The sequence below is a fragment of the Canis aureus genome, chromosome 20 (assembly GCF_053574225.1).
Source record: "Canis aureus isolate CA01 chromosome 20, VMU_Caureus_v.1.0, whole genome shotgun sequence".
In the NCBI taxonomy this organism is placed as follows: Eukaryota; Metazoa; Chordata; class Mammalia; order Carnivora; family Canidae; genus Canis; species Canis aureus.
The window spans coordinates 54,777,295-54,801,732 of NC_135630.1; the positions used below are offsets into that span (position 1 = coordinate 54,777,295).

Below are 24,438 nucleotides of genomic sequence, written 5' to 3' on the forward strand. Positions count from 1 at the left end.
ACAGAGAGAGAGAGAGAGGCAGAGACACAGGCAGAGAGAGAAGCAGGCTCCATGCACCGGGAGCCCGACGTGGGATTCGATCCCGGGTCTCCAGGATCGTGCCCTGGGCCAAAGGCAGGCGCTAAACCGCTGCACCACCCAGGGATCCCCAAATGGTAGCTTTTAGATATTGGATTTTTTTTTTCTACTATAAGCATCCAAACCTGGACAGTGGTGGTGAGAAAAATTACAACTGTTTTTAAACTTAGTATGAATATTTTGACTTTATCACATTTTCAGTGACTTTTCCATCTTATCGTGTGTATGTGTGTGTGTGTATGATATATATGATATATGAACTTTCACTAAATAGAACATATATATATTAAATATATATAAAAGCTGATTGTGATCTATAAAACATTGGAGAACAGCACAGGTTGTATGTAATGGTGTCATTTGGGCTCAAAGTTGGGAGCTCTTAGCTTTGGCTACATATTAGATTCACCAGACACTTTTGAGAATAAAGTTCCTAGGATAAAAACCAAAAAAATACAAATATCTGCAAACGGAGTACAGGAGTCATTATTTTTAGATCCCAGATGATTCTAATACACAGCTTATATTGATCACTACTGCTCTAAATGTTCCAAGTCAGCACTTCTCAAAATTTAAGGTGAGTAAAAATCACCTGGGGAGGTTGTTGAAATGCAGATTTGATTCTTTATGTCTGAGTGGAGTCTGAGAGATTCTGTATTCTCAAAAAGATCCCAGTGAATGTCTTATAACTGATGGGTGGATCCAACTCTGAGTAGTGAGGATCCAGATGATTGAGATTGGAGAGGCTACTGTAAACAGGAAAATCCTCCTGAAGGTTGGGTCAAGAACAGGTTGTAGGTCAATGGCTGATGAAGGATGGGGGCTCCATTTCAGATAGGCAGATAAGGAGGAAGAAAAGTCATACATGAAGGAGACACAGAGAAGTATACAGCACTGATACACAATTAGACTTTTGAGGAGCAGTAGACAATTAAACTGTATCATAAAAAATGTCAGACAGACTGAGACCTTGAAAGCTCTGGAGAGGTATTTAGGCTTTTACTTCTGATTTAAACAGAAATTTAGAAGAAGCCTTACAAACACATTAAAATATGATCAGAAGAACTGGGGTTTGGGAGGGTGCCTCCCTGGGCTCTTGTTTATGTATAAAGTCAATTAGAGCTGAGGGATGGAGTAAGGGATGTGAGGGGTGGGGAGTAAAAAGAGTAAGGGATGCTGCGGGTGGGAGTCTTGTCCCTAATAATGAAGGGCCTGGGGCAAGGGTACAGATGGAAGCGAAACTTTTTAAAAAGTAGTCGTAATAGTGCTAATCATAAATTTCATTAATTGATTTTTATATGACAGGCACTCTGCTAATAGTTCTGATTATATAATTTCATTCTTATAATAGTCCTATGAGATAGATACTATTGTCCTATTTATTGGTTGTTAGAGCTAAAATAGAGGGAAAATTAGTATCTTGCCCAGTATCACAACACTGATAATAAATTCAGAGCCAACTAGTTCATTCTTCCATTCTTTGTTAGCTTTTCAAAAACATCACAGTATTTCTTTCTACTTAAAAAAAATTAAAAAATCCAAGTTACCATGTTCACAGGCTCTGTTCCTGTATGGCTGAAACAGAAATTTAGTGCAACCTGGGTAAGCAAATTTGTCCAAATTCAGCAGAAAAGCAAAAATGGCATGCATGTCTTTGTTTGGGAAACCATATAACCCTCAGCCTTTTCACGTTTATACATAATAGTTTACAGAAAACATTTCTAAGGAAAAATATCAATTTTTTGATACTGAAATCATAATACCTATTTGTGCTAGAGTTTAAAGACTTGTTCTTTATATGGATGCCGGGATGCCTATGCTGCCTGGGATATGATATGGGATATAATAGGGTTTTTTTGCTTTTAAAAAACACCTTTATTAAGATATAATTTCCATATCATAAATTTCACCCACTTAAAGTATAGAATTTAATGTTTTTAGCTTAGAGTGGGTAAAACATCTGACCACATTTTAGAACACTCCATCATCCCCCAAAAAACTTACACCAACTCGAGTCCTAATCTATCATTGCTTTCTATCTCATAGACTTATTTTTATTTATATAGATTTGCACAGTTCATATAAGTGGCATGATACAATATATTGCTTTTTTATTGTCTTAGCATACTGTTTTGTGATTTAGTTATGCTGTGAAATGTATGAGTACTTCATTCATTTATATTACTGAATAATATTCTATCCTATGGACGTACCATATTAAATGTATGCATTCATCAGTCAATGGACATTTGGGTTCTCTACATATTTTGGCTACAGTGAATAACACTGCAAGGAACACTCCTGTACAACTTTACGAGTGGACATATTTTTTCATTTCTCATGTTTCGTAGGAGTGGAAATGCTGGTTTACATGTTAATTCCATGTTCAGCATTTTGAAAAATTTCCAAACACTTTTCTTTCTTTTTTTTTTTTTTCAAACACTTTTCTAAATTGGTTGCACTATTTTACGTTCTCACCAGCAATGTACTAGAATTCCGATTTTTCCACTTCTTTGTCAACACTTGTCAACATCTGTCTTTTCTTTAAAAATCTGTCTTTTTTATCCTAGGCATCCTAGTAGGCAAGAAGTGGTATCTCATTGTGGTTTTAATTTGCATTTTCCTAACGACTAATGATATTGATCATTTCTTCATGTGACTCTTGGTCATTGTGTTAGCTTTCGAGAAATGTCTTTTCAAATACTTTGCCCATTTTTTAATTAAGCTATTTTTCTTTTTTTTTTTTTAAATTAAGTCAAAAGTGTTCTTCATATGTTCTGGATACAAATCTCTTACCAGATTTACAATTTATAAACATTTTCTCCCTATGGATTGTCCTTTCACATCCTTTATGGAAACCTTTGAAGGACAGAATTTTTTTTAGTTAATAAAATCCAACTAATCAATCTTCTCCTTTATTACTTGTTCTTTTGGTGCCACATCTAAGAAAGTTTTGCCTAATGCAAGATCACAAAGACTTGCTCCTGCTTTTATAGAAGAAGACATTTATAGGTTTAACTCTTACATTACGCTTATGATCCATTTTAAATTAATTTTTGTGTAGGATTGAGATAGAAAGCCTATTTTTTGTTTGTTTGGTTGGTTGGTTGGTTTTGTTTTTTGTTTTTTGTTTTTTGTTTTTTTGTTTTGTTTTTTTGTTTTTGTTTTTGTTTTTTTTTTTTTTTTTAAGGTTTGGATTCACAACATGCAAAGACCCTAGTGATTTTAAGTTACAAAATAAATTTTTTACTTTATTCAAGAGCAGGTCTTGAAACAACTTAGTACCCTAGGGAATCTGTCCCTAAATTTTCAGAATTAACCCAGGAATGTGATATGATCCAGAATAGGTTGCATTCTTAATATATTTTGTGTTAATTCAATGTTCAACACTAAAAAATGCCAATCACAAATTGGTTGCTCTATTTTACATTCTCCCCAGCAATATACCAGAATTTTGATTTTTTAAAATATTAATCTTAATTACTCTACATAATTTGATTTAGCAGATCTGTCCCAAGACCCAGGAATCCAAAATTTTATAAGAGCCCTAGGAAAATAATATGGTTCTTCTCAAGCCCACTTTGAGAAAAATTAATTAAAGTGAATGAATTTTATAAAATGGTGAGAATTTTAAGATACTTTTTGTATTTAAACAAAAGCAAAATACAGTCCTAAGGAGACTACAGATTTCCTGACCCTGAGGACTGAGGATGCCTTTATTATATACTATATATATGGATTACTTTACTATAAAAAACACAAGATGTAATCCTGAGTCCCCCTAAATCTTGTCTTCAGTGGCTACATAATAAGAAAGTAACCAGCATTATTTTCCTGTGCTATCATAGTCCAGGGACCATTCTGGTTCTAGATGACAGGGAAAACAATTTTAGATTTAAAAAAAAGTTTCCAGAGAATTGCAGAATACGCAAGCATAAAACATGAGAGATTTCTTTCAATCAGCCCAATTCTGTCATTAAAAATGCAATTTTACCATCCAAATATGATGTATTCTAGATATTTTCTTTCTATCCCTAACCTCTTTCAATATGCATTCTTAGTCAAAGACAACATGCTGGGAAGAGCTGTCTTGACAATTGTCTTTAAACTAAAATCTGCATGCTACAGATTTCATGCAAAGCAACCTTATCATTTCTAATTGCTTTGAGCGATGAGTATGAAAAGGAAAGCAGTTCCCAGAAAGCACTCCTCCCTAAAAAAAACAAAATGGTAACGTCACAAATATAAAATTGGGGGAGAAACTTTAATTTATTCAAAAATGTGCAACATAAGTAAAGACAGATGCTGGTTTGAGGGCTGAGCGTGTGTGATCCTGTAGTGTATTTTGCCAATTGTAGGACAACACAGTTGTCAAATTCTTCCTTTACTGTGAATAGTTTATGTGGAAACTGAGTAGTATTTTGTTTTGAAATCTGTGAGGATTGAGAGTAATTTTACTATATGCCATTATTTCCGATAAAAATAATGTTGCTGTATCCACTACCCGTTATTTTTTATTTTTTTATTATCCGTTGTTTTTAACAAAAAACGTGAAGAGGGGCGAAGCTGAAAGTTTTTTGTTTAACAGCAATTGTTTTTAAAATGTGTAATTATTTGAAACTTGGAAAAGGCAGAGTATAAGAAGTTGTCATCAAACTGTGAGCTATACCTTTCTTGCAGCACACAAGGCCAAATAATGTCAGATGTTAGAAACTCGAAAATAAAGGTAAAAGGGAAATCAGTGTCTGTGGATTCTTCTCAGGATGATAAATTTAAGACAACATTTCTGAAAATCACATCGTAGGGTTTTTAGGAAAATACCTGACAGTCTAGATGATAGTTGAAAGAGAAAATAAATGAAAGATATCCCTAGGAAATACAGAAAGACAAATATAAAGTAGTGACTCAAGGACAACATAAACTTATTGCCTTCTGATTTTCTTCACAATAATACTTTTTTTGCTGATTATTATAAGAAATAAATGTCAATGAGACAATGTGGCAGAAGTTGATTCTGCTAGGTTGGTAAAAATGTGAAGGATATTTTGTCTCTGAAAGGTTGGCTCAGAGCTTATAAATATGGTTTCTGGACAGATTGAAAACAAATGAGCTTCAATGTACGATGTTTCAAGGCATGTTTTATGCTTTCTTGATCTATGAACAATCAGGTATTTAATGTTTAACTAGCCATGTACTGTTTATTGGGAAGGAGGGGAAAATCGAGTTTTTAATTCTTCTTTATGAGAAAAAGAAGGAAAGGGATGGTCCTTCGAGTGCTGTAACACGTACAAAATACTTCCAACAAAGGGGTTTGGGTAGGGGCTTATAAATGTGTGCCATACATCAGGATATCCTATTTGAAATAATGGAAATGCATTGAGAAGACATGACCCTAAGCAATTCGGGGGGGGGGGGGGCGTTGAAGAGGAAGGTGGCATGGAAGATATTAAATCATGCTTCCTTCTGTCATTGCCAATTATATATTCAATTTCCGAGTCAATGTTTCATATATCATCAGAGCAATGCATTATAATTCTAAGATGGCTGGCACAGTCATAGTAACATCACTCTGATGTCATCTTAGATTCTGGCAAAGAGCCACAATGAGCATGAAAGTTTAGCCATCCTGAGAAATATTTCTTGTATTTTTAAAAAATAAATGATTAACATTAAGCCAAACTAAAGAAACAACTCATTTGAAGATGTGGAGGTCATTTTCCAACTGTTACTTCATAGTGTACACTGGCATTGTGCCAGGGAGACAGAAGGAAAAGCCCTGTAATAAAATATGTTTTAATAAATTATTAATTTTTCATAGCCAGGCTAAAGATTTAGAAGGAGGATGGCATTTTCTAACTAGGCCACAGGCTTATTGAGGTTAAAACTCTTTCTCTTTTGCCCAACATTGCAATATGGATGAGCCTTTGCTCTAGCTTATCGTAACTGCAGTGCACAATCGATATTTAAATCCTGAAAGATCAGCAATAATGGATGCAAACTGAACAGATCAATATTTAGCCTTTTGTGGACTATAACTTTTATCTTAGCCCCAATTACTCCAAGGCACAGGGGTTGATTTTTTAATGTCTTGTGTGTTTGGAATCTCACTAATTTTAATTTTAAAAGTTAAAAAACACATTGTTAAGATGCCTATAATTGTGTTGATGAAAATTATTTTAAAGTATGCTTAAGTAGGTTTACTGTCTTTTCAAGACCATTTAGTAATAATAAATTTCAATTGTGACATATATGTATGTGGGTGTGTGTATATGTTTAATTTACAGGGAATCAGATAATTTTAAAATTCATGAAAAGGTATTCCCTTGTAATATCTTTGGCAATATTGCATGACCACTTGAGAGATATTTGTACGGCTTATATTTTCAGGATAAACATTAATTACAAATTGAATCAAATGTTAGCATTAAGGTGTTGTTTAATTATTCAGGTATCACAGTATAACTTATCAATTATGATAATTTGTCTCTGAAGTTCTATAAAGGGATTTAAGGAAATCAAAATTCTGAATAAAATAGCATATTTTCTTTAGAAACAGCAATTTCAATTTATTATTCTTTGAGAAGACAACTACTCATAAATGTGAGCTCTTTTCCCCAAAGCCCAACCCTATCTAATGCTAAAAAAAAAAAAAGAAAGAAGAAAGAAAGAAAGAAAGAAAGAAAGAAAGAAAGAAAGAAAGAGAAAAAGAAAGAAAAGAAAAGAACAGAACTGTACCTTTGGTGATTAAGTCAATTAGAACATTAACTATGGAGAAATATAGAGTAACAGAGCCTTTTCTGTAGGACTTCTATTTTTAGAGCGTGTGTGTGTGTGTGTGTGTTGTCTCGGAATTAAAAAGGGGGAGAAAGACTTCCAATTATAGTAAGCATACTGCAGTTGATTACTTAAAAGTTAACAAATACAAAAAGCAACTGCTTGAGGAATCTGAGAAGTAAATAAGAACAGGAAAATTGGGAAGAATATTAAAACTTGAATTAAAACCAATATGGTCATGTTGTGTTTCATGTTTTGTTTCTTCTTAATCTCCCACTGTGAGACAAATTAAACTGTATGACGGATACCATCATCAAAATCTCTTGTAATCCCTCCTTCTGGCCAGAAGGCCAGGAAAAAAGCCACCTGTGAGCTTGAGAGTAGGGATAATTCTTTGTTTCCCCCCCTTTTATAATTCTCCTGTTCCAAAGCTAGCCCCAGTGAAGAGCTACAATACCACATTGCAGAAATGGCACAAATACCTAGAGATTAAGAAAGAACACCCATAACTCTGGACTCACAAAGAGAGTAGAGGGATATTTTTAAAAAAATATGTAAAAGAATTCCCAATATTTTTTAAATCTCTTCTATCTTTACTTTGCCCCAAGGACAGGCCCGGATGTACAGATCTGTACAATTTTGAGACCAAGAGATTGAGATAATCCCATCTTTCTGTCTGGTGGCACCAAAAAAAAAAACAAAAAACAAAAAACAAAAAACACAAAAAACAGTCCATACAAGCTGGAGAGTGTCTGAGAAATCCCACAGAGGAATCAGCTAGAGAATCCCTATTTGCATGTGAAACAATGCAAGCCCTGAGCTCACCCTCAGTGTCCTTGTGCAGAATACATCTAAGAAGCAAAGCCAAGGTTTTGAAAACTGAACTACTATATAAACCACTGCTACTCCTCCGGTGACAGGCAGACTCAAAGAACACAGTAAACACTTTGAATATTAAATTTACATTAGGATCATCACCTGCAGAAGGCAGTCTGACTTGCATTCTGTACATGAATTGACTGCTTGCTAAGAGAAAAAAAAAAATCAGCATTATCAAGGATTTTAGGAAGACCTGGTTTCTTATAACAGTTTCCAAATGTCCAGACACTATTCAAATTTACCCATAACATCAGGACCAGGACAAGTTGACCAAGAACTAGGAAAATCTGACCAATTATCAAGAGAAAAGAAAATCAATAGGTGACAATCCTGAGATGACACAGATATAGGAATCACTGCACAACAACCTAAAGAAGTTATTATCAAGCTTTATGAGGTAAACTCCTGAAATTAATGGGAAATTACATATTCTAAGCAGATAAATAGAAACTACGATACAAATGCTAATAGAAATATTAGAACAGAAAATACACCAATATATGGGAAAAAAAAAAAAAAAAGCACTGGATGGCCTCAAAGTAGTAGAACAGAGATGACAGAGGAAAGAGATAGTGAAACTGAGATAGAACGATAAATATTGACCAGGTCTGAACCAAAAATAAAAAAATAAAGGAAACAAAATAAACAGAGCTTTAGTGACCTGAGGAATAATATTTAAATATTTAATATTTTTATCATTAGAGTTCTTAAAAGAGGAAAAAGTAACTTGCACAAAATATATTTGAAGAAACAGTAGCTATAAGCATCCTAAATTTGGTGAAAAGAATAGATTCACAGATTCAAGGAGTTCAACAAACTCAATTCCATAACAATCTTAAACACATTTGTACATAGAGAGCTCCAAAATATAAGAAATATTAACAATTGATCTTAAAAAAGAGAAACATAAAAGTCCACAATTACACTAGAAGATTTCAACACCCCTTTCTCTGTAATTGATAAAGCAGTGAGATAGAACATTAACAAAGACACAAAAATTTAAAAAAAAAAAAAGAAAAAAAAAAACCTTAACATCATCGACTAACTAAAAATAGGGTTTGGCAAATTATGGTTTACCAGTCAGACATGGACTACCACCTTTTTTGGTATGGCCTGGGGGCTAAGAATGGATCTTACACTTTAAAATTGTTGTGTTTTAAAGTACCTACATAATCTCTTCAATTTTGTTCTTGGTCTGCAAAGTCTAAAATTTGTACTATTATTCACTTTAGTAGGTTGCCAATCTCTGAACTACAAAGTGACATTTATAGAACACTTAACAACTACCGACCAGATATTCTTCCAAGTGTTCGTGAAATAGTCACTAAAACCATGTTGTAGGCCATAAGCCAAACCATAAAAAAAATCTAAAATAATGGAAAGCATACATACAAAGTATGTTCTCTGACAATATCAGGATTAACATGTAAATCTGTATCAGGAAGATATCTGGAAAATCCCCAAATAGATTGAAATTGAACAGCACACTTCTATATAACTAATGGTTATAAGAGTATATTGCAAAGAAAAATAAAAACTTTTTAAATTGAATTACTGTACATCAAAATTTGTGGAATGCAGCTAAAGCAGTGCTGAGAGGGAAATTTATAGCAGTAAATTTTGTATTAAAAACAATAAAGTTCATAGATAATCAGAGCTTGTACCTTGAGAAATGGGAAAGAGAATAGCAAATTAAATAAAAAGCAAGCAAAGTGAATGAAAAAATAAGTATAAGAACAAAAATAATGATGTAAAAACAAGACAGAATCAATAAAAACAAGAGGCAATTCTTAGAAATTACCAAGAAAATGCATTATCTACCACTTAGACTGACAAGAAAAAAAGAGACAAGACTAACATTAATAATAACATCAATAAAAGAGGATATTACTACAGATGCTAAAGATATAAATGGTGAATACAGAAATAAAACAAATGTACAAATCATTGTTAGAAGAAATTAAAGATCTAAATATTTGTGGGGCACCTTGGTGGCTCAATTGGCTAGGTGTTTGACTTTTGATTTTGGCTGCGGTCATGATCACGGGGTTGTGGGATCAAGCCCTGTGGCTGGCTCTATGCTGAGTGTGGAGCCTGCTTGAGATTCTATCTCTCCATCTCCCTGTGTCCCACCCCATCCTCCTCATGCACTCTCACCCTCTCTCTTAAAAAAAAAGTCCAAATATTTACAAAATAAATATTATGTGTTCATGTGTCAAAACACTAATATTTTTTAAGATGGAAATACTACCCAAATTGATCTACAGGTTTAATTTAAGTACTATAAAAATCTCAAATTTCTTCCTCATAGAAATTGACAAGATAATGCTAAAAGTCTTATGGAAAATCATGGGACATGGAATAGCCAAAATCTTAAAAAAGAACATAGTTGGATGTTGCAGACTTCTTGATTTTAAAATTTGATATAAAATTACAGCAATGAAAACAATGTGGCCCTGACATAGGTAGACATATAGATCAATGTAAGAGAATCAAGAGCCAGAAATAAGCCTTAACATTTATGATAAATTGATTTTGATAAGTGTGCCAAGACAATTTAATGGGGAAAGAAAAGTCTTTTGAAAAACTGTATTGGGAAAATTGGAATTCCACATGCAAAAAATAAAGTTGAAATCCTTACAACATATACACAGCAATTAACTCAAAATGGAATGTAGATTGAAATTTAAGACCTAAAACTATAAAAAGGAAGAGAAATAAAAACAAAATCAAACTACTGGGACTACACCAAAATTAAGAGCTTTTGCACAGTGAGGGGAACTGTCAACAAAACAATAAAGCAGCCTCTGAGTGGGAGAAGATATTTGCAAATAATATATCTGATAAGGGATTAATATCCAAAGTATATAAAGGACTAACTCAATTTAAAATAAAAAACAACAGCTTACTTGAAAAATGGAGGATTTAAATAGACATTTTTCCAAAGAAAGCATACAGATGGCCAACACACACATGAAAAGATGCTCAAAATCATTAGTCATCAAGGACATGCAAATCAAAACCACAATCAGATATCACCTGTCAGAATGGCTGAAATCAGAAACACCGACAATAAGTGTTGGCAAAGATGTGGAGAAAAGGGAACCCTTGTGAACTGTTGGTAGGAACGTAAGCTGGTATAGCCATTGAGGAAAACAAAATGGAGATTCCTCAAAAAATTAAAAATAGAATTACCATATGATCCTGTAATTCCCAAAGGAAAACACTAGTCTGAAAGATATATGCACTACTGTGTTTACTGTAGCATTGTTCCAAATAGTCAAGATATAAAAGCGACCCAAGGGTCCATTCAGAGATGAGTAGATAAAAAAAAAAGTGGTGTATGTGTGCAGATGTGTAGTGGAATAATACGTAGCCATAAAAAGAATTAAATATTGCCATTTACAACAACATGGGTAGACATAAAGGTTATACTCACAAAATAAATCAGCCAAGGAAAGACAAATAGCATGTGATTTTACTCAAGTGTAGAATTTAAGGAACAAAACAAAGAAAAAAAGAGAGAAATAAAAAACCAGACTCTCAAATGTAGAGAACAAACTGGTGGTTGCCAGAGAGGACATGGGTGAGGGAATGGGTGAAATAGCAAAGGGGATCAAAACAAAACAAAAAACAAAACAAAACAAAACAGAATAAAATAAAATAAAATAAAATAAAATAAAATAAAATAAAATAAAATAAAATAAAAGGATAAGACAATCCATATAATGGAAGAAAAGTTTTGTGAATTATGTATTTGATGAGAACCGTGCCTGAAATATATAAAGAACTCATATAAATAAATAATAAAAAGATAAACAGCCTATTTCTTAAGAAAATAGACAAAGATGCAAATTTATTATTTATCTAAAAAATATCTATCTACAAATGACTAAAAAGTACATGAGAGATGTTTTACAAGATCCGCTATAGGGAAATGTAAATCAAAACCACGATGAGATACCACTTCACAGCCACTAGGATGATTATAATAAAAAACTCAGATGTAACTGTAAAGCAGGGCAGCTGTTTTGGGAAAAAAAAAAAAAAATGACAGTTCCTCAAAATGTTAAAAATGGAGTTCACTATTGAGCAGTAACAATATTTTAAAGTTTATCCGGTTGGTGTTTGCATAACTCTACACATAGACTGAACACCAGTGAATTGTACACCGTAAATGCATGATCTGTATCTGTGTGAAGTATATATCAATAATGCTCTTATCTGAAAACAAAGCAAAAACCTATACATAGTGTCCGTAGCAGCTTCATTTGTAGTCACTAAACACTGAAACAACCCAAATATCCCTGAACTAGGACATTCATAAACAAACCAAAATAAACAACAGGAAAAGAAACTATTGATACGTGCAACCATATGGATGAATCTCAGATGCGCTACGCTACATGATAGAAGTAAACAGTTATTGTATGACTCCATTTATGGCATCCTGGAAAAGACAAAGCTATCGTGATAGATCATAGATTAGTGGCTACAAGGGTTATAAATCATAGGAGGTTTTGACTATAAAAGGATAGCCTGAGGGGCTTTTGGGGATAGTGGAACTTTTTGTGTCTTGATTTTGTTGGCAATTACGTGATTCTATACGTGAGTCAAAAACTATAGACTCTCAAAAGAGTTTATTTTATTTATCAATAAATGATAATACAATTTAATCAAACAAACATGACAAATTTTCTCTGTGGTTTATTTGTGCCAGGTGGGCATTCTTTTGGAGTCTTTAATATTGCCAGTCCTAGAAATGACAGCATGGAGTTAGACACTATTACTTTCATGTTCATGTAACAAATGAGAAACTAGAGGTTTGAGAGCTTGAGAAACGTAATCAAAGTCACAAAGCCAATACCTTGGAGCAGAGGATTTGGACCCAACAATGTGATACTGGGTCTTAGTCCATTTGTACCGCTATAACCAAATACCAGGGACCAAGTGACTTGAAAACAACTAACGTTAATTTCTCACTGTTCTGGGGGCTGGGAAAAGTCCAAGATCAAGGTACCTGTAGGCTCAGTGTCTGGTGAGACAAGTCTCCTCGATGATAGCCATCTTCTTGCTGTAACTCACATGGCAGAAAGGACAAGGGAGCATTCGCAGGCCATTTTGTAAGTGGTTCTACCCTCAGGACCCAATCGCCCCACAAAAGCTCCACCTCCAAGCACCATCCCATCAGAGGTTAGGATTTTAACGTACGTATTTTGGAGGGACTCAGACATACAAGTCATGGCACACTAGGAGCCAGACCTCAATCTTTATGCACAATGCCTTTCCATTGTGTTTTCTTATATGGTCAGACGGGGAAAAAATAAAACAAAACCCTGTAAAGGAAGTGGGTTAGAATAATCACTGCAAAGTGCTTGGGAACTACAAAATCAACAACAAAATTTGTACTTATTTTTTTTATTTTTACTTTAACTTTTTTCTGAAGTTCAACATGATCCAGAAAAATGAGCAATTTCTAAGTCTATGGCTCAATGGATTTTCACAACCCCCAAACTCCTGTGTAACCAGCATTCAGATTAAGAAACAGAACATTCTAAGGTCCCATTCGTCCCCCACCCCTAGAAAACCCTCATGCCCCTTCTGGCTGTTACTCTTCCATAAATCCTGACTTCTAAGCTCACAGATTCACTCCTCCTGTTCTTGAACTTCATATAAGTGGAATTATAGAGTGTGTGCCCATCTGCGTCTGGCTTCTTTAGCTTGGCATGATGATGTTGTGTACGTCAGTCCTTCTTATTGTTCTAGGATTCCATTATGTGACTGTAACATACTTTGTTTATTTACCGTTTTGTTGATGGGCATCTGGGTGGTTTCCAAGTTTGGGGCTGTTGTGAACCGTCTTACTGTAAGAATTTATGCACTTGCCCTTGGGTCAACATGTGAATGCGTTTATGCTGGTATGTTCCTGGGAGTGGATCTGCTGAATTATAAATTCTGTAGGTTTTTTACATAAAATTTGCAGTTTGACAAATCATTTAAAGACCCCTGAAATGGACCAAGAGACCTGTGTCTGAGTGCATCTCTGTCCTACAAACTGACACAAATATTCAGTGAAGCATGAACATTTGTCGATGTTTGGTGCTAAGGTCATAGGTAAGTTTTACCTCTTTTTGATCTTACCTTATGGTATGAATTTTGCATACAGATTCCAGTTTATGTGTTGGGGTACATTCTACACTCTTTATGAATACTTTTACAGTCATCTCCCTAAATTCTCCAGATTTTTTTTTCTAATTCAGAAATATTTCATCTCATAATCTACATAGTCAGTCAAAGGTTCTCCAAAATAATTAAACTGGCACATGTACTAGCTTTTTATTCCAGATGTTTTGACAAATGCAAATCACAACAGTTGTATTAATTACAGTTATCTTTAATTATTAAACAATACAAATTACTGTATCAAACTATATCCTCATGTTGGCTCAAGAGTAGTGAGACTTAAGTTTCTGAAAACTAAGCTTGATGCCCCCAATCATTCAGAATAAATAAAATGTATATGTTTCCTTCTTCTGTTGGGCCAAACTGAGTATGATTTATTTTAATTGTTTATTTATCTGAACCCCTTGACTCCAATATAATTTGGTCTTTAATCTGATCAGACATTTGTTATACTTCAATCTTTCAGAGGAGTTCAGAGAATTTCAGCATCTTAACCAAAAGTGGGGAGAGAAAAATCAAAAAGAAAACTTCAGAATTAATTTTCACAGAAGTTTATCATCTCATATTTTTAGTCCAATCTAATCCTGATTAAAAGCTATATCAATTTCACATTTTTACAGTTGAACTATAACATAATCAAACACATGTTCATGGGCAAGTCTAATGTTTGTTTTCTTCCTTCAAATAAAGTCATTCAGATTTTGTCAGTAATCTCCTTTTCATCTTTGGATTCACATTCCATCTTTAATTGATTTCAACAGCTTTTTTATGTGTCAATCAATAATAGGACATTGACATACAGAGGTAAGGTTCAGTAGCTACTAAATATGAGAGATGATGCTTTGTAAGGGTATAAATTAAAACATCAGTAAATAATTTTGTATTTCCCATCACTTTATGGCATGCAATATTAAAGTATTATATTCAAATGATTTACCAGCAACAAAACGCTCTACAATATATTCTTGAATAATTATTATTTATTTAATGCTAATTAGTTGAGCAGTCAATGCTCCCTCTTTAGTCATCTGGCATACTACAGATCTTTTAAAATCAACCCTCACTTTCCAATATTCTAGTAATTTAACCACTGAAGCAATCTATACATTCTATTGTTGGCCAAAACAACATACCTCCTACCATTCGATGAGAGGAGACTGTTCTTCATTTATTTATCTTATCACTGAATTTCATTGATCATAATTATGTTGTTACTCCAAAATCCAGCCTTATTTTTAACTTTTATACCATGATTTGTGACCATTCGGAATTTCTCAACAATGAAATACTCATGGATCCTCTGGGACAGCAATCTTTAATTTTCTTAAAATATAAGCCTAATTCATTAAAATAAGAGATATTTGGACTATCAAATTTGAGGGCATCTTTATGACAACATAATACTCGTTTCTTTTATGTTTACTAAAACTATGTGGTATCCATTCACAGGACTTATACATTCTTTTTTCTCTTTCCTTGACTTATCTCAACCTTTCTCAACCTTATCATCATCTCATTCTATCTTGTGTTCACTCCATAAGCTACCAGCACAGTGAAGGCAATAGGCATACACAAGGAAGAGGAAACCAAATCTCGCATCATCTGTACGTCTGAGGTAAAATGAAGCTACAGTTAGGAATGTTTCTCTTCTAATGACCAGCTCCTGTAAGGTGTCCCTGCTGTCGCAGATTGCTGATGGACATCATTTACATTGTATTACTCATGAGGATTTCCCTTTGGAGTAATTCACATTAGGGTTACTGAAAGACCATCTTGCCCATATTCTCCTTAGCTCCGTGGTTAGAGCATCTCAATGAATCTCTCTATTACTTACCCCCTTTACAATTTAAGCTAGACATATTTGTAACTTGAGAATGTTTTATCCCATAAATCACAATTGTCATTGAGTAGAACAAACAGAAACCAGGAAAAGAAATGTTGAGATTTTCTGGACTATGTCTAAGACTCTGGTTCTCAATATACTTGCCAGTTTCTTTTAACTTTCTGTATCCTAATAACTAGAATTTCATATATCAGGGAGAAATACTGCAGCATGAAGAAATGTTGGATGTGGTAAGGTAATTCAAAAGCTGGTGCCTCTTTTGTGAAAGTATATTGTCTTTTTTTTTTTTTTTTTTGGTCACCCTGAATATCAATCAGTGTCTCATGTAGTTAATACTGTTGCATATAAAAAGTCAGAATTCTGTTCCATAATTCCCTCTTCTTTAATTGTTGGAGAGAAATGTATTTTAAGCTCAAGTTTCAGCTTCTCAAGTTTGGGAACTGTTACATATTATTTTTAGTTTGAGTTACAGTTCATATTACCTTACACAATATTCTTTAAGGATGTAAGAGATTTGAAGGATGGCTGGAATGTCTTCCTCAAAACTCTGAAACCTTCTCCTTTTCTCTCTCTCTGAAACTGAATCCTTTATCACATTTTCCCAAATTAATTACAAAAGTTAAAAATTAAATCTTACTTTTGTCCCCCACATTAATCCTAAGTAGATCAGTTATTTTGTCCATATTAATGGGAGCATAGCACTGGTGAGATTTAATTTCAAACTTTTGTAATTATAGCTAAAATTAAATTTTACCATGGATGAATTGTCCATGTCCTAGATGAGAGGAGACTAGGAGGATTAGCAATTGGACCTCCAGGATGACTTATGTTATCTTCGATAATTAATTAAAATCAATGTGTAGAGGCCTATATTTGGAAACCTAAGGAGTTTCCAAGCAGGAGTTTTTCAAATTCTCTCTCAAGTGTGGTGTAAGGCGTACAGGAGTTACAGTGCTTTGAGAAAATTCTAGAAGATCTAAAGTAGCCCAGTGAGCTTAGAGTACCTTATTCTGGTTACTGAATTAAGCAGGACTAGGTACTCTTCCTGGAATACTGCAGAAATTTCATAAAGTTGGAAAACATAGTGTTTGTTTCTCTAAAGGCTAGATAGCTGAGAAGCCACTATAGGGGGTGAAGAGATGGGATAGTTTATGCTTAAAATCGAATCTGTACGGAAAATTATAGGAAAGTGGGTAGGAAATTTGTTAACTCTGAAGACTCTCTTTAAGTGAAAGCAAACACAATAATAAAAATTTTGGTTATATCTCAAAATGTAAATGGAGAAAGGTGTGAATGTAGTTATAATGTAGAAACTGTACAACAAGGTTTATTTAAGAAGCATTGCCCAGAAAAAAAAAAAAAAAGGTTTTGAAACATTTGAGGAGAAAGGCCTTATAAATTTCAAAGTAGTAATCAGAGCAATCAAGCATTACCAAGTTCAGTGACTAGGCACTAAGGGGTTTTCCTGGATGTGTAGTTATTTTATAAATGCCATACCAGAGAAGTGTGTCACTCCATTAAAAAGTCCAGCTGGGCATCTGATTCCCTGGCCCCGGCAGCCCCATGTTTCCAAGCGCGAGGTTGTACCTAGAATGGCAGCTGCCCCTTTTTACAGCCGGTGCTGTTGGGTTCATGCATGTGTCTCCCTGGCATCGACAACAACTGCGATGTGGGCAGATGTATTCTGATGCCTCCCATCTTGACATCTGTCCAGCATTGCTCTGCACATCCATCCTGACTGCATCTTAGGAAAGAGCATTTTCACACTGCTACTGAGGAATTGATTAGAGCTGGGTTGTTTTTGTTTTTGTTTTTTTTTTCTTCACAAATTAAATACACTACAAAGGGCACAAAGTGGAAGACTTACACCTTGCCTATAATCTCATGGCAACTGTGTTTGTGCCGAGAGGGAACAGGGTAGACTTTTATTTTGCTCATCTTATTCTAACATGTATTTACTGTAGATTTGGTTGATTTTTTTTTCCCGTCAGCTGCTTTTTTTAGTATTTTCTTATAATGTTTGGTTCTGGTCATTTGAGTTTTCAGAGTGTGTTTAGTCACCCTCTACTGCCAGCCAGGCCAGCCTCAGGTTTAACTTGAAAAATAGTTAAAAGGTACATCCACTTCTAAGCCTGGTGATTTGTTAATATGACTGGATTAGGAAGCATGTCCTGGCCTTTGTGCTCATGCTAGCCGTGCTCTGCTTTTTCTCTCAGCTCTATCTATCATTAATGACAGGTGTAGTCTCGGTGTCCAAAGAAGTCTTCTTAGCGTACTCCCAGACTCTGCAGTTTCCCCTTCTACATTCATAGAATTTCACAGCCTGCTTCTTCAAATGAAAACTATCTTGAATTGCTCTGAGGCCTCTCCTGTGGTCTTGAATTAATATCCAATGTTGGTATTTCACTAAGCTTTCCATGTCTGTTTATTTCATCTCTACAACTAGACTGTGAGGTGCACAATACGCGTTTCCGTATCTTGCCCATTCTTCCCCCATCCTACCCCCAGATGAACTATGACAGTGTCTTGAATGTAACAGTTGCTCAGTACATTCTTGTTAATTCACATTTTAGTTGCCAATTCGAAGTAGAAAAGATCAAATCTAATTCCTCATCTATAATAGCTTAGATGTTTTTAATAATCTGATCAGAGCTAGCAGATATACGGCCAAAGAGAATCGAGGGGAATTAAAGTTGAGAAAATATTCTGTTGGGGAGCACTAACTGAGTTGGTGTCTGCTGCGATTTTGTCTGAGTGGATGATGATCATCTGAGTGATCATCTGTCATTCTGGGGAAATAGTTCATTCGTTTTGTCCTAGAATGTAGTAATAATATAATAGCTTCCATAACATTTTTTAAAATGAGAAGCAACATAGTAAAAGCCAAATACACAATGGAGAGCACATAGCCTTCCATAATTATCATCATCTACAATATGATCTAAATCATCAATGTTACCACTATTAGGCCACTAATAATTGACATTTCATAGTCACAAATTTCCCTTGACAGAACAGCATGTCAGACATCTGTTACCACTGCACTCCATTGCTTCTGCATATTTATATTAACCTCCTTGTTGACCTAATATCTGTCTTCTGCTTCCAGATACAACAGAAGGAGGTCCTCTGAACTCCACTCTGCTACTTACAGGGCCCACCACCATGTTAGGCAGCAATCTCTGTCCTGAGAACCTATGCCCGTCAGCAAGTTGAATCCTGTGTTAGATTTTATGCTGCACAGCTAGATTTTCGCTCAAAAGCCATTGAATACATTAGAAAGATTACTTTGCCCCTTCTGACTCTAGCAGAAGCAATAAACTTGAATGCTACAAAAAGGCTATGAATCGCTGGCCTCTGAGCTTAACAGTTGGAAATAACAAACGACCAGGCTGGCTGTTATGACAGTGTCCGTCACTGGAAGTCCACAGGCTCTCACATTCTCTGTCTGCATACTTTTTACTTGGAGCCAACATCTTCCCTTTCAGTCACAGAGACCACTGGCTGGCTCTCAGCTTGTCTTTCCCTCCACAAGGCCCTTGGCTGTACTGATCAGTAAAATGCAAATCCCCAAACACTTCAGGTTTTCCTCTACCTGCAAAGGTTTCTAAATGTTCTTATCTAGGGATTGATTCCAATGTGAAGCTTTTATTTATCTTTCCAACTTGAACTCTTGCTTTTGTCAGCAGAAAGGGAATATAACATCTATATTTTAGAAAGTGACCTATGGGGTTTCCTTTTTATTTTAGTTATCTGAATAAAAGTCCTCAGTGGGACTATCATTTTTATCATGTTCCTAATCACATGGCAGCTCTCTTATGTTTGCCCAGAAATGCATTTAATCACTGATACCTTCCTGTTCTCTCTTATTTCTTCTCTTAACTTGTTAAGCATTTCCTGTGCGCCAAAAAATAATTCACTATTTCTCAGTTTTCCCCTCACTTCTCAGTTATTCATATTGTCGTCATAACCGTAGACAAAGTTTATGTCTTTACACCTAACAATCTTCCTTCTACATATTTCCCAGGCTGCTTTATCCTTTACAAGAGTCAGATGTAGATATCAGGCCTCAAAGTGCCCCAGATAATGGAAAGCAAGAGGTCGAGAGGAGAGGGTGAAGCCTCCAGACAAAAATGTGTGATGAACAGATTTTCATGGTTTAATGCCGTTGTCTAGACTATGCATCCCTAAGACCTACCACAGCTTGGGGACTAGGTTAGGAATGGGATGAGACACAGAAAAGCTATAAACCTCCTAAATAGACACTAAAAATCTTTGGCAACTGTAACCAAACTCCTTCCACACCAAGAATTATACTCTCTTTAGGGAATTACTGGGAAAAGAAACATCTATTTTGTGGAGGGAAGGTGAGCACAAAATGTAGGACGTTTTTCTGAGTTAAACAAGGTTGGAATAATGGAGGTGGATTCTTGTCTAAAGAAGAGAATAAGCTCCCCTCGCTGAGATAACTCAATGAATTTTTCTAATCCGAGAACATTGGGATGGGGGTAAAATGTCCCACAGGAGAAAAATCTGCTAAATTTTAGGGCTTTTCAAAGGAAAAGAAAACTAAGAGTTTCATACTAAAAGGTGCTGACTTAAAAGCACTTCTATTAGGACAGCTTATGAAATAAGATAACGCCTGATATCCCTAGAGAGCCATGATTAATTGGTTTGATCGGGCAAGCCATAAATAATGATTACTCTTTCTGATATACTCCCATGGAATTAGGAATTAGGGAGGAATTAGGGACTATTAAAAAACAAAAACAAAAAACATGTGCTATGAAAACCTCACCATCACTTTAGGAGATGGATGTTGCCCCATATTAAAGAGGAGGAAAATTAAATGTGGGGATGTTAGGTAAGTCATTGAAAGTCACAGAGTTAGTAAGGTAGGAGAGCAACTAGGTCTATCCTGTCACCAATACTTTCCCCTTGAGCTAATGTAATCACATCTGATAGTGATTTGAACAAGTGCAAAGACTGAAGGTGTTTTTGCTTTGTTTGTTTGTTTGTTTTGTTTTCTCCTTGAACCAGGGGATAAAAATATTTTACATGATTTTATTTTTGGATTAAAAGATGAAATAATGTGCTCGCTTTGGTGCTGGTATGGCACCGGATCTTTTATTTCCTCCGCACAGCCGAGGAAGCCTTAAGAGAAAGGAAGATATTTTCCCGTGTACTGTGTTATTAGGTGCACAGTCTTTGGAGACCAATATAATTCCTTTATGTTTTCTCCAGAGAAGACATAATGATACAGGATTTTCAGTTGGAACCATCCACGCACAACAGAAGCAACAGTGGTTTCCATCTGTGTAAAGTAGATGACAAACAACTAGAATTATTGGAAGCCAGGTAGTTCCCAGGTTTAAATCACTGGAAAAGTAAAAATCTGTCATGTCTTGATAAAGCGTGTCTTTAAAAATAACAAATGCAGTAGCCTCCAAAGAGAATTATGTCAGGAAGAGGAAGCTGAAAAAGATAAATTCCAATACAAAGTCTGAAATCCTGAGCCATGGATGTATCTCGTGTCAGTCTACAGATACGCTAAAAGTTGAAGACACCTTACTTTGCTCACCCTACGCGATTGTATACATGTATCTCAATTGTATGGGTTTGGTTGAAATTTTATCCTTTTATTTTGCTCCAGTACTCTTTCTAGATGAACAAATGGATATATAGAGATATGGGGGGGGGGGGCGGGGAGAAAAAAATATATTGCCCTAAATGGCCTGGGGGTACACGCAGCTTTCAGTGATAGATTTAAATGGCCATGAATTTACACTGACCTTACAATGTTCCTGTTTATCCTGAAGTGCACATACCATTTCCCCCCTTTGGTGCCTTGATTAATGACTCTTCACTTCTTTTCTGTAGTTTCTCTTTTCTTAACTTCCCTGTTGATAAGTATGTTTCAATTCGAAAGCAGAGTGTCACCGTGGAGTTGGGGGTCACTTCCTGTTGGTCTTAGTTACTTGGAATTGCCAGCCCCCCGGGTCCAGCTTTTACAGTGCTACAAATATTTCATCTCGCTGATGTAGTCCCCGTGACTGGGCCACATTGTCTATTATTTTAGATTGAGTGGCCCGTGTTTCCTTTTTTGTATGACACTTGAGTAACATTGTATGACTGCTGACCCTAAAGAAAATGAGATGTACCTCCCCTAAGACAAGAACCGAGCACCGAAACTTCTAAATAATGTTTAAAGAGAAGTCAGCGTGCTAACTCGAGACTGTAAATCTATGCATGCTTTCCAAGTTCCTAAACTTAATTTTCCTGACATGCCCTCTGTGCCAGTTCCACTTGTGCTGAGTCCCGAAAACTATGCAATCTTGAAGTACTCTGTCCTCTATAAGCATCCGGGGGCACGGACCTAATTTGATCACAGTTAACTCTACTCAAAAACACTGAAACTTAGAACAACACCCTAGCCTGGCCAGATTCAAGTACTTGCCTGCAGCTGTTTTCCTCGTGCAGGGCAAAAGCACCGCATCCCTCAGGTAAAACTTGAGGTTTCCAGTACTTTTCATAATCTGATAAAATGAAAATGAACTGCAAGGTCTTATTCCTTGTATTATCAAATACAGCTTTTGAAGTAACTTGAGAATAAGAAAGATGGCTTGTCCTTGCCTATAGGATCACTCTCAATTTCTCTCTGTCTCTCTTTCAGTCCCCTCTCCCTCCCTCCCTCCTTCTCTCCCAGTCTTCCTCTCTCCCTCCCTCCCTCTCCTCTGTGGAACAGGCAATAAGAAAACAAATCTCAACTGTGCAATTTGTAACATTTTTTCCCATGACGCAGTCTATCATTATTTGGATGACTAAAAGCTTTAATTATTTACTTTTGGGAGTCCCTGAAACCCATGTCATCACAAATACTGAAGAATTTTCTGGGAAAGGTTTGAAACACTTCCAGTTAAACTCTTGACTTAATATCTCAAGAAAAAAAATAATGTTTCTACCACATATTTTATTAAACCCTTTAGGTCCTTTTACAAGAGAGGAAATACCAATTAACGTATAATTTAGCAGAACAAAATATTATCCCATTTCAACCAGTACCCACTTCCTTGAAGTTTATTCAAGCATTAATAACCATTTAATGCAATTTAACTACACTGAGGTATCCATTACATTAATATAATATATCCATCAGGAAATTAGAGTTTTGTTTCCATGAATTTTGTATTACAAGAAGGTCTTTATAATTTTATTCCGCATTTTATGATCCTTAATTCCAACTCCTCAGTCCCTGTTACAGTGTGAGATGATCAAAATGTTACCAATGCTCAAAGATTACAATCACTCGATTTATTTAGCCAGGAATCACAAGTCATTTTTGTATATCCGTATATATTTGAGGATTTCAACCACTAGCTGTTTCAGGATCATCAAACCTCCTTAGGAACATAACAGTGCGACTAAGTTTTTGAAAACTGATTATTAACAATGATCTGTTTAAAGCATACATACTGGGATGATGTGCATAAAGTAATATCTTCATGGTCTGGAGACCTATACAGTGTTTTCAAGGGTAAATTATATTACCTGTGTGGACAGTTCTATCAACAGATACATTCTTGAATGCTTTAGAGCTTCAGCTCAGGAAATACTGATCATGGAACCTTAGCTATGTTTCACTATATAAGGAAAACTAATCACATGATAGGGTATATGAGAATATTAGATATTAAGAAGACATGATAGGCCTTCCACTGAGCATCCTTTATCTTATACTAAATGCTTAGAAAGCTAAAAAAAAAAAAAAAACTTGATTAAAGGAGCTGGCTATTTTGTTTCAGAATCAGAACAAGGTTCTCAGGGTTCAAGTGAAAGCACTTTCTACAGTCTAATGAGCTCTCATCTAGATAGGAAATAAAAATGTGCAAACAGCAATGAAAGACCCAGATTCACACTTTGAAATACCTTTGCTCCCATGTTAGAAGAGTTGAGGGGATATTCCGTCAAACTTCTGGAACCCTTTGCAACCTCCCTCCATATCACAACAGCATAGAAACAAATTACATTGTCAAGGGATCACTTTATCTTAATGTAGAAAAGGTCGTGAACTTATGTGGATCATATTTGCCTTTTCAAGTAAAATTTGAAACTTTACCTGAGTATTTGTATTCTATTTGCCTAGTCATGATCTACTATTTTACCTTTTTTTAATTAATATATAACATTCGCTTAATTGATGTCTGAAAAGAGAAGCTTTTGGAACCGATAGCCCAAAAGGAAATCTCAAAAGATTGGAAAGTTCCTAAAATCCTACTAAGGGAATTTCAGAGGTCATAATTTGATTAATTCAAGAAAAAGTTCCTGCTACCGAAGATGCTTGCAAGCGTGTACGTGGAGAAAGTGAATACAAAGCCAAGCAGATAGTCTATGAATTGTGGCAAAGTAGACCAACCATATGGCCAAATCTGATCTCTTATCTGCTCCTGAGTTGAGATATTATATAAGAAACTGTATAATTTTCTAAGTTTGCCTATCTACATTTTCTCCTTGACTCAGGTCAGGAAGTTACTCATTAACACTGTTCTGAATGCTAGATGCTAGTAGGCAAAAAAATATAAAAAAAGATAAATGCATCTCCCAAAGATTTTTAGCTAGGTCCATATGAGTAAATATTCTGTGTCTTCAGCTAGCTTTTCCTACTCCATCTTTGTTATCCATAT

At 35.2% G+C, this 24,438-nt stretch overlaps 1 long non-coding RNA gene across 11 annotated transcripts in view; it reads right to left on the bottom strand.

The window, feature by feature from the left end:
* Nucleotides 1–24,438, bottom strand: part of LOC144291824 (uncharacterized) — a 323,842-nt gene that overhangs the window by 193,585 nt on the left and 105,819 nt on the right. The window lies entirely within an intron of this gene.